This window comes from Sciurus vulgaris, assembly GCF_902686455.1.
Source record: "Sciurus vulgaris genome assembly, contig: HiC_scaffold_560_arrow_ctg1, whole genome shotgun sequence".
NCBI classification, from domain to species: Eukaryota; Metazoa; Chordata; class Mammalia; order Rodentia; family Sciuridae; genus Sciurus; species Sciurus vulgaris.
In genome coordinates this window covers 1,030,284-1,040,123 of record NW_027632465.1, presented here as the reverse complement: position 1 = coordinate 1,040,123, position 9,840 = coordinate 1,030,284, and the positions used below count along the sequence as shown (strand labels likewise).

The 9,840-nt window shown below is 38.7% G+C and overlaps 1 long non-coding RNA gene across 1 annotated transcript; it reads left to right on the top strand.

The window, feature by feature from the left end:
- Positions 1-426: 426 nt before the first annotated feature.
- LOC306652732 lies at positions 427-6,629 on the top strand. The gene is made up of 3 exons (XR_013761520.1): positions 427-1,450; positions 3,161-3,192; positions 3,838-6,629. It is a non-coding gene; the product is annotated as an uncharacterized lncRNA (long non-coding RNA).
- The last annotated feature ends 3,211 nt before the right edge of the window (positions 6,630-9,840 follow it).

The window sequence follows — 9,840 nt, the reverse complement described above, 5'->3', positions numbered from 1 at the left end:
AACAATTATGTCACATATAGAAGATCAAGTATATATAACATATTAGTATTAAAGTCAATGTGGTAGTTAATACAGTAATTCTAATAGTATCTCATGGATATCATATTAGTTTAATGACCACAATGCAGATATTTTATTAGCTTAAGGTGGTATTATATGAATATCATGCTGATATTAAAGGCTACAGAGCACCTGCTTATTAGTTTTAAATGTTATATTAAGACTATTAAGTGAATACTAAAATCCACCTGAAGTTATTATATCAGTTTCAGAGTTTATGAAAAAGCTCTTATAGTAATATTAAAGGTCACAGGAATATATTTCATTGGTTTTAGAGGCCAAAATATGAATGTCTGATTAATATTAAAAAGTATAGGGGAGCTATTATATTAGTTTTAGATGCTAACCTAGGGATAACACATTAGATTTCAAGGGAACAGCACAGCTACTATATCCATACTAAATACTATAATTTGGACACTATATTAGTATTCAAGTCCTCTGGCTCTGATATCCATTTCTAATGTTATAATAGGCAAACAGTATTAATATTTAAGAGCACAGAACTGTTATTTTATCAGTTTTTCATGCCATTGTATGAATATATCAGTAGAAAGAAAAAGGACACAGGACACATATCCTATTAGCTTTAGAGGCCACAGTATAGATATTTTATTAATATTGAGGCCTGCAGAGAAGCTATATGAGTTTTAGATGTCCACTATGGATATTATTAACATACTAAACAGCACAGTAAATGCATTGCCTTGGTTTAACATGGTATAGTAAGAATATTACTTTAGCATTAAAGACCACCTGGCAGTTGTTAGTTTTAAAGGGCACAACATGTTTATCATATTCATATTAATGGCACAGATCAGGCAGCTCTTCTGTTAGGTTTAGATATTATAGTATGATAGCATATTGGTTTGAACAGCCACAGGGTAGCAATTACAGCAGTCTATATGTGATAGTATGGACACGGTATCAGTATTGAAAGACCACCATACAGTATTTATATTAGTTTCAGAGACCACATTTTTAATATTAATGTGAAACTATTATAATAATTTTGGATGCAAAATTATTGATAATATTTTCATGTTAAAGGCCATAGGGCATATACTGCTAAAGTATGGATATTATGTTAAAATTGAAGGTCACAGAGCACATTGAGGGTATTATGTGAGTGTCTGCAGTCAAGTGTTAGGGTATTATGTGAGTGTCAGAGGCCACATGAGTGTATTATATGAGTTTCAGAGGCCACATGGAGGATATTATGTGTGTGTAAGAGACCACAGGAAGCATATTTTGTCAGTGTCAGAGGTCACAGTGTGAATTCTATGTGTCAGTATTTACATTGAGGGTATTATATGAGAGTCAGAATCCAAAGTGAGGGTATTATGTGAGTGTCAGAGGTCACATTTAGGTTATGATGTGAGTTTCAGAGGTCAAAGTAATGGTATTATATGAGTGTCAGAGGTCACATTGAGGGTATTATGTGTGTGTCAAGATAGTAGTGAGGGTATTTATAAGAGTCAGAGGCCACGTGAATATATTATCTGATTTTCAAGGGCAACAGTGAATATATTATGTGAGTGCAGAGGCTACAGTGAGGATATTATATGCACGTCAGAGGCCATATCAGATTTTTTATGTGAATGTCAAAGACCCAGTGAGGATATTATGTGATATTTATGTGCCACAGTGAGGGCATTATGTGAATCACATTGTGGGTATTAAGTTAGTGTCTCAGTTCACACTAAGGGTATTTTGTGAGTGACAGAGATCATAGCATAATATAAGCATGTCAGAGCCTGCTATGATGGTATTATTTGAGTGTCAGAGGCCAGAGTGAGACTATTTTGTGAGGCTCAAAGGACATATTGAGGATATTATGTAATTATCAGAGGTTATACTGAAGATATTATGTGAGATTGTCAATACTACATTGAGGATATTATGTGAATGTCAGAGCCCACAATAATGGTATTATGTGAGTGTCAGATGTTAGGGTGAGTATATTATATGAGTTTCAGAAGCCAAGTGAGGATAGTATGTGAGTGTCAGCTGTCACAATGAGGATATTATGTGATTGCCAGAGGCCACAGTTAGGATATTCTGTCAATCACAGGGACCACACTAGGTATTATTTGAGTGTAAAAGGCAAATGTGAGGACATTTTGTCAAATTCAGGGACCAGATTGAGGACATTTTGTGTTGCCAGTCACAGTGAGGGTATTTATGTGTGTCAGATCAAGTGAGGATGCTATGTGAGTGTCATGTACCACAGTGAGGGTAATTGAAAAGTGTCAGAGGTCACAGTGAGTATATTCTGTGAATGTCAAATATCAGAAGAGGATATTATATCAGTGTCAGGGGCTAATTGAAGATATTATGCCTGTGTCAAAAGTCAGAGTAAGAGTATATGAGTTACATTGGTCACAGTGAGGATATTATGTGAGTCTCATAGGTCACAATGATGATATTGTATCAGTGTTAGAGGCCAAGTGAGGATATTTTTGAATATCAGAGGTCACACTAAGGATATTACATGAGTGTGAGAGGTCACAGTGACTATATTGTGTGTCAGAGGCCATGTGAGGATATTATGTAACTGTCAGTTACTGGGAATATTCAGTGAGTGTCACATGCCATAGTGAGGTATAAAGTGAGTATCAGAGGTTCCAGTGAGAATCTTATATGAGTGTCTGAGGCCTCTATGAAGATACTATGTGTGTGTCAAAGGCCACATCTAGGACAAAATATATCAGAGGCTAACAGTAAGGATATTATGTTGGGGTTAGGGATCAGAGTGAGTTTATTATGTGAATTTAGCAGCCACACTGAGCATTTTATGTGAGTGATAGACCATGTGATGGTATTAAGTGAGTATCAGTGGCCACAGTGTGGGTATTGTGTATCAGCAGTTACAGAGAGGTATTCACAGTAAGAACATTATGGGAGGGTCAGAGGCCAAGTGAGGATGTTATATAAGTGTCACAAGCCACAGTTAAGGTATTATGTGAGCTTCAGGGGTCACATTGAGGATATAATGTGAGTTTCAGAAACCAAAGTGAGGATATTGTATCAGTGTCAGAGGTCACAGTGAGGTTATAATGTGAGTATCAGAGGTGAAACTGAGCGTAATGTGTCAGAGGCCACAGTGAGGTTAGTATGTGAGTGTCAGAGGTCACAGTGAGGGTATTATATCACTATCAGTGGCAAAGTGAGGTTATTATGTGAGCATCAGAAGTCACAATAAGTGTATTGTGTGATTGTCAGTGGTCACAGTTAGGATATAATCTATCAGAGGCCACAGTAAATGCATTATGTCAGTGTTAAAGATGACAGTGAAATTGTTATTTGAATATCAGGAGCCACAGTGGGTATATTATGTGAGTGACAGGCCAAGTGAGGATAGTATGTGAATGTTAGAGACAACACTGAATTTATTATATGAACATCAGTAATCAAGTAATAATATTGTGTGTCAGAGGCCAAAGTTAGAATATTATCTGAGCCACAAAAATGTTATTAAATGAATGTAAGAGAACAAGTGAGGATATTATGTCAGGATCAGAGAGCACAGTAAGGGTCATTGAGTATATAACATTAGAGTCACATGCCATGCTGAGGGTATTATAATAGTGTCTGGGATCAAAGTGAGTATGTTAGTTGCAGAGACCAGGTTAAAATATTATGAATTGTCAGACCAGAGGGAGGGTATTATATCAGAGTCAGAGGTCCTATTGAGGATATGATATGAGTGTCAGAGGCCACAGGAGGATATTATGTGAGTGTCATAGGCCACAGTGAGGACAGTATGTGTCAGAGACAGCAGTGAGGGTATAATATACATGTCATAAGCCCCACTGAAGATATTGTATAAAATTTAGAGGCCACAGTGAAGATTTTGATTATCAGATGCCAATTGAAATAGTATGTTAGTTTCAGAAGTAAGAGTGAGGGTACTATGTGAGTGTCAGAGGCTACACTATAGTATTATGTAAGTGTCTGTGATCATCCCAAGGGTTTTCTATGAATTTCAGAGGCCACCTTTAGGGTCACAGTGAGATTATTATGCGAGTGGCAGAAGTCTCATTGAGAATATTAGTTTGTTGTCACAGGCCAAAATAGGGTATAATGTGAGTGTCTGAGGCCTCACCAATAAGTGAGTTTATTATGTGAGTGTCAGCAGTCACAATGAGTGTATGATGTGTCAGAGGCCACAGTGAGGCTATTATGTGAGTGACACAGACCAAATGAGGATATTATGAGAGTGAGATTGGACACATTGAGGGAAATTTGTCAACGTCAGGGGCTGTAGTGTGGATATTATATGACTGTCACAGGAAATGTGAGAGTAGCTTGGTAGTGTCTCAGGCCAAGTGAGGATATTATGTGAATGTCAGAGGCCATATTAAATTTATTGTTTGAATATCAGTGATCAAGTGAGGATATTGTGTAACCGTCAGAGGCAACAGCAAGAGATCCTGTGAGATTCAGAGGCCAAAGTTAGGATATTTTTTGTCAGAGGTCATATAAAGGTTATTAAATGAAAGTAAGAGGAAAAGAGAAGATATTATGTAATATGAAAGCCCACTGAAATGTATTATGTGAGTTATTCCGTGAGTGTCCGAGGTCACAATGAGTGCATTATGTGAATCTTAGAGGCCAAAGGAGAGTGCTATGTGACTGTCAGAGACCAAGTGTGGGTATTATGTGAGTGTCAGAGTCCACAATGAGGGTATTATATCAGTGTCAGAGCCCAACATGAGGGTATTATGTGAGAGTCAGAGGCACCGAAATGTATTATGTGAGTGTCAGAGAACAAGTGTTGATATCATATGAGTGTCAAAAGGCACAGTGAGGATATGATTTTACTGTCAGAGGCCACAATGCTGGTATTATGTGTCAGAGGCCACAGGAGATTATTATGTGAATGTCAGAGGCCACTCTAAAGTTATTCTGTGACTGTCAGAAGTTACAGTAAGGGTACTATATTAATGTCACAGGCTATGTGAGGATATTATACGACTATCAGAGTCACAATGAGAATATTTTGTGAATATCAGAGACCACTTGGAAGGTTTTATGTGACTGTCAGGATATTATGTGACTATCAGAATGACAGAATATTCTGTGAGTGTCACATGTGATAGTGATGTATAAGGTGAGTATCAGAGCCCCTATTTTGTGAATGTCAGAGGCTTCCCCAAAAACATGTTGTGTTGAAAGTCACAGTGAGAATAGTATTTGAGTGCAAGAGGTAACACTGAGGATATTATGTCAGTGTCAAAGGCCAAATGAGGAAATTTTGTGAATGCCAGAGGCCAAAGTGAGGGTATGATGTAATAGAGGCCTCATTGAGGGTTTGAGTGTAAAAGGTCACAATGAGGATGTTACATTAGTGTCAGAAGCCATGTGGGGATATTTTTTGACTATCAGGCCCACAGGGAGGATATTATGTGATTGTCACATGCCATAGTGAGGGTATTAGGTGAGATTCACAGTCACCAGTGAGGATGCAATGAAAGTGTCTGTACCCACCTCAAGGTATTTTTTGACTGTCAGAGATCACAGAGAGGAAATGATATGATTGTCAGAGGTCACACTGAGGGCATTATGTCAGTGACACAGGCCATGTGGGACTATTAGGTGAGTGACAGACATCACAGTGAGGTTATTATGTGAGTGACAGAGGTCACATTGAGGGTATTATTTCAGTGTCACAGAACACAATAGAATATTGTGTGTCAGAGGCCACATTAAGATTATTATATAAGTGTCAGAGGTCACAGGGAGTAGGTTATGTGAGTGTCATAGAGCACAGTTAGGGTATTGAGTAAGTGCAGAGGTCACAGTGAGTGTACTACGTGAGTTTCAGAAGACATGTGGGGATATGGCATGACTGTCAGGGTCATAGGACTTTTAGTCTCCCATGACATAGTGAGGTATAAGGTGAGTATCAGTGGCCCCAGTGAGGATGTTATGTGAACTTCAGTGGCCTCTGTGAAGATATTTTGTGAGTGTCAGAGGCCACAGTGGGGATCTGATGTCAGAGTCAGTGGTCATATTGAGAATATTATATAAATGTAATAGGCCAAGTCAGTATATTATGTTAGTGTCAGAGGCCAAGTTAAAATATTATTTAGTGTCAAAGTCCACAGAGTTCCAGAGCCCACAATGAGGGTATTATGTGAGAGTCAGAGACCACTGGAATATGTGAGTGTCAGAGACCACAGTGAGGATATTATAGGCATCATAGGTCACAGTGGGGTATTATGTAAGCTTCAGAAATCATAATGAGGATATTATGTCAATGTCAATGATCAAGTGAGAATATTTTTGAATGTCAGAGGCCACAGTGAGGGTGTATTGTGAGTGTCAGAGGTCAATGTGAGGATATTATGTGAGTTTCAGGTGCCATGTGAGTACATTACATAACAGAGTCACAGTGAGGATATTTGGTGTGTGTTGCATGCCATAGTGAGGTATAAGGTGAGTATCAGAGGCACCAGTGAGAATGTTATGTGTCTGAGGTCTCTCTGAAGATATGTGTCAGAGGACACATTGAGGGTATCATGTGAGTGTCAGAGGTCACAGTGAGGATTACATGCCAATGAAAGAGGTACACTTTCCACACACCCACTAAGACATAAGTGGAATAGGTGAACTGCTTGGTCTTTATGACCTGTGAAACCACTGACTTTGAGCACTCTAAACCTGAGTATAGTCTATGGTCTGAAGAACCTATATCAGTTATGTAGATTCTATGACCTGCATACCCCTTATGACCTGAGAAGCATCTAAACCTATGTAGCCTCTGGAACATGTGTCTTTTTTATATCATGTGTACTCAAAATACCTTAGTATCTTCTATGACCTGCATAGCCTAAATGGCCTGAGTAGCCTAAATTAACTTAATGTCTGCTCTGACCTCAGTAACCACTATTATCTTCATGTTCTGCATGGCCTGAGTAGCCTTGGTATACTGAATAATCTCTCAACTTTTATTTTGTTTATCACCTGAGTAGCTGTTAAAATTGTAAGGTCTTTATTTCCTGAGTAACCTATATGTATGCCTTTAGTAACCTTAATGATCTTAAAAGCCCCTATGATCTGCCTAGGCTTTATGACCTGTATATTCTCCATCAATTTAGTAGGGCTTATAATTATGTCCTGAGTAACTTCTCTTGTTTGCATACACCCTATATGATCTGTGTATCTGTGTATGATCTGTCATTTTTTACTTGAATCTCCTGTATAGGCTCTAAGGCCTGAATAGCCTCTATGAGCTTTGCAGTTTCTGTAACTGGCATGGTCTTTATTGCTCCAGAAACAATTGTGCTCTGAGTATCCTCCAGGACCCATGTAGCTTCTAAGATTAAATAGTCCCTATGACTTGCCTTTCTCTCTCTCTCTCTCTCTCTCTTCTCTCTCTCTCTCTGTCTCTCTCTCACTCTCTCTCTCTCCCTCCCTTTTTCTTACCTCTATGAATGGAGTATACAGTATGAGCCAAGTGGTCTGTATAACCAGCACGACCTCTATGACTTTGAAGCCAGTAAACCTGCTTAGGTTCTATAGTATGGAGAGACACAATAATCTGTATAGCCTCTAGAACCTGATTAGCCTCTGTGGCTATGAAACCACTGTGACCTCTTTCACTTTTATAATCTGAGTATCCTAAATGACTTCTGTATTCTCTGATCTTCATAGCCACTACGACCTATGTAGCCTTTGTGGTCAGAATAGACACTCTGTGTTGCATAGCTTACATGGTATTAGTAGTCTCTATGATCTGTGACTCTGTGGCTCAAGTAGCCTAAATAACCTTAGTAGTTTGTAAGGTTTGTGAAGTCTCTATGGCCCAAGTAGACTCAATGACTTGAGTTACCTCTCCAATCTGTTGATTCTCTATGATATTAGTAGATCATATGACCTGTAAAACCTTTATTCCCTGAGTATCTCCTCTGACCTGGATAGCATTTAATACCTTCATAGCCTGAATTACTTTAGTAGGCCTTATAACCTCAGTAGTCACTAATACTTTCACTACCAGTATGGACTAATTAGCCTCTCTGAACTGTGTAGCCTCTGTGGAATGTACATCCTATATCATCTAAAGAGTCTGTATGACCAATTTAGCCTTTACATTCAAAGGAGTCCCTGTTTCCTGCCTAGCCTGCATGGCCTTATTAGCTTAAATGGCCTTAGTAATTCCAAAGAGCATGTAGACTCTATGACCTGTGTAGTGTCTACATCCTGAGTAGGCTCTATCTCATGTCTAGACTCTAAGACCTGAGTAGCCTCTGTGACATTTCTGGCCTTTGTATCCCATATAAATGTCTGTAAATCTCATAGACATTATCATCTCCATATGCTTTAATTCCCAGGTTACTAGATGACCTAAAAAGACACTATGCCCACTAACTCCATGGCTTCAGTAGCTTGTATTGACCTGTGTAGACTTCATGAATTTAGTAACCCAAATAATTTCAGTACTCCCTACGACAACTGAAATCTCCATTTTCAGCATAGCTTTTATTTCTTTTATTACCTATAAGACCTCTCCAAATTTTATGGACTCAGAAACTTAAATAAATGTAGTAGCTCTGAAGTTCTGCATAGGCTCTATGGCATGAATTGCCTCTATGACCTGAATTATCTGTATTTTGTGTAAAACCTCTATGCCATCATAAGCCTTTATGACCTCTTTAGTTTTTATGACCTGCATAGCATCTAAGCCTCAATCATCTGTGTGATCTCTGTAACCTGCATAAACTTAATGGCCTGAGTATTCTAAATGATCACAATATCTTATGTGACCTCTGTAGCTACTACAGTCTTTGTAATTACTGTGGTCTTAGTAGCCTCTATGCCGTGTGTAGCCTCTTTGACCTTTGTATCATAAGTTACCTCAGTAACCTGTATGCCCTGACTAAACTTTATAACTGGCATAGCCTAAATTATCTTCCTCACCTGTGTGGGTTTATTATCCTTAGGGACTTTAGTAGCACCTATACCTGCATAGTTATTATGATCTGTGTAACTTCTATGATCTCAGTAGCTTCTATGCCTTGTGTACCCTCTGTTCTAGTCAGCTTTTTTCTGCTACTGTGACTAAATGATCTGGCCATCACAATTGTAGAAGAAAAAATATTTATTTGAGGGCACAGTTTCATTGGTCTTAGCCCATATAAGGCTAGCTCCATTCCTTGGGGCTCAAGGTGAGGCTGAACATTATGGAAGGAGAGAGTGCTGGAGGGAAACAGCTTCCATCATCAGGAAGAAGAGAGAGAGGAAGTGGGGGACTCCACTGTCAAAATACAAAATATATACTCCATAGCCATGATCTCAATGAACCACTCCCCCAGCCACACCCTACTTGCTTCCAGTGACCACTCAGTTAATCCCATCTTGTATTTATTCATTGATTGGGTTAAGACTCCCACAACCCAATAATTTCTCCTCTGAACCTTCTTGCACTGTCTCACATGAGACCTTTTGGGTGACACCTCATAACCAAAGCATAATACCCTCTTTGACTTATGTAGCCTCTATGATGAGTTTAGCCTCTGTGACCTACTAAGCCTGTATTTCCAGAGTAGCCCTATTATATGCAGAGCCTCAATGACCAGCATAACCTCTATGACCTGCTAGCTTTTATCAAATACAGAGATATTATGGCATGAGTAACCTCTATTATCTGCATAATCCCTATGACCCATGTAGTACCTGTATCCTGAATATCTTCTGTGGCCTAAATGATATTCCTACCCTGTAGGGCTTTATTAGACTAAATTCACTTAATAGTCCCTATGATTTTGAACCTTG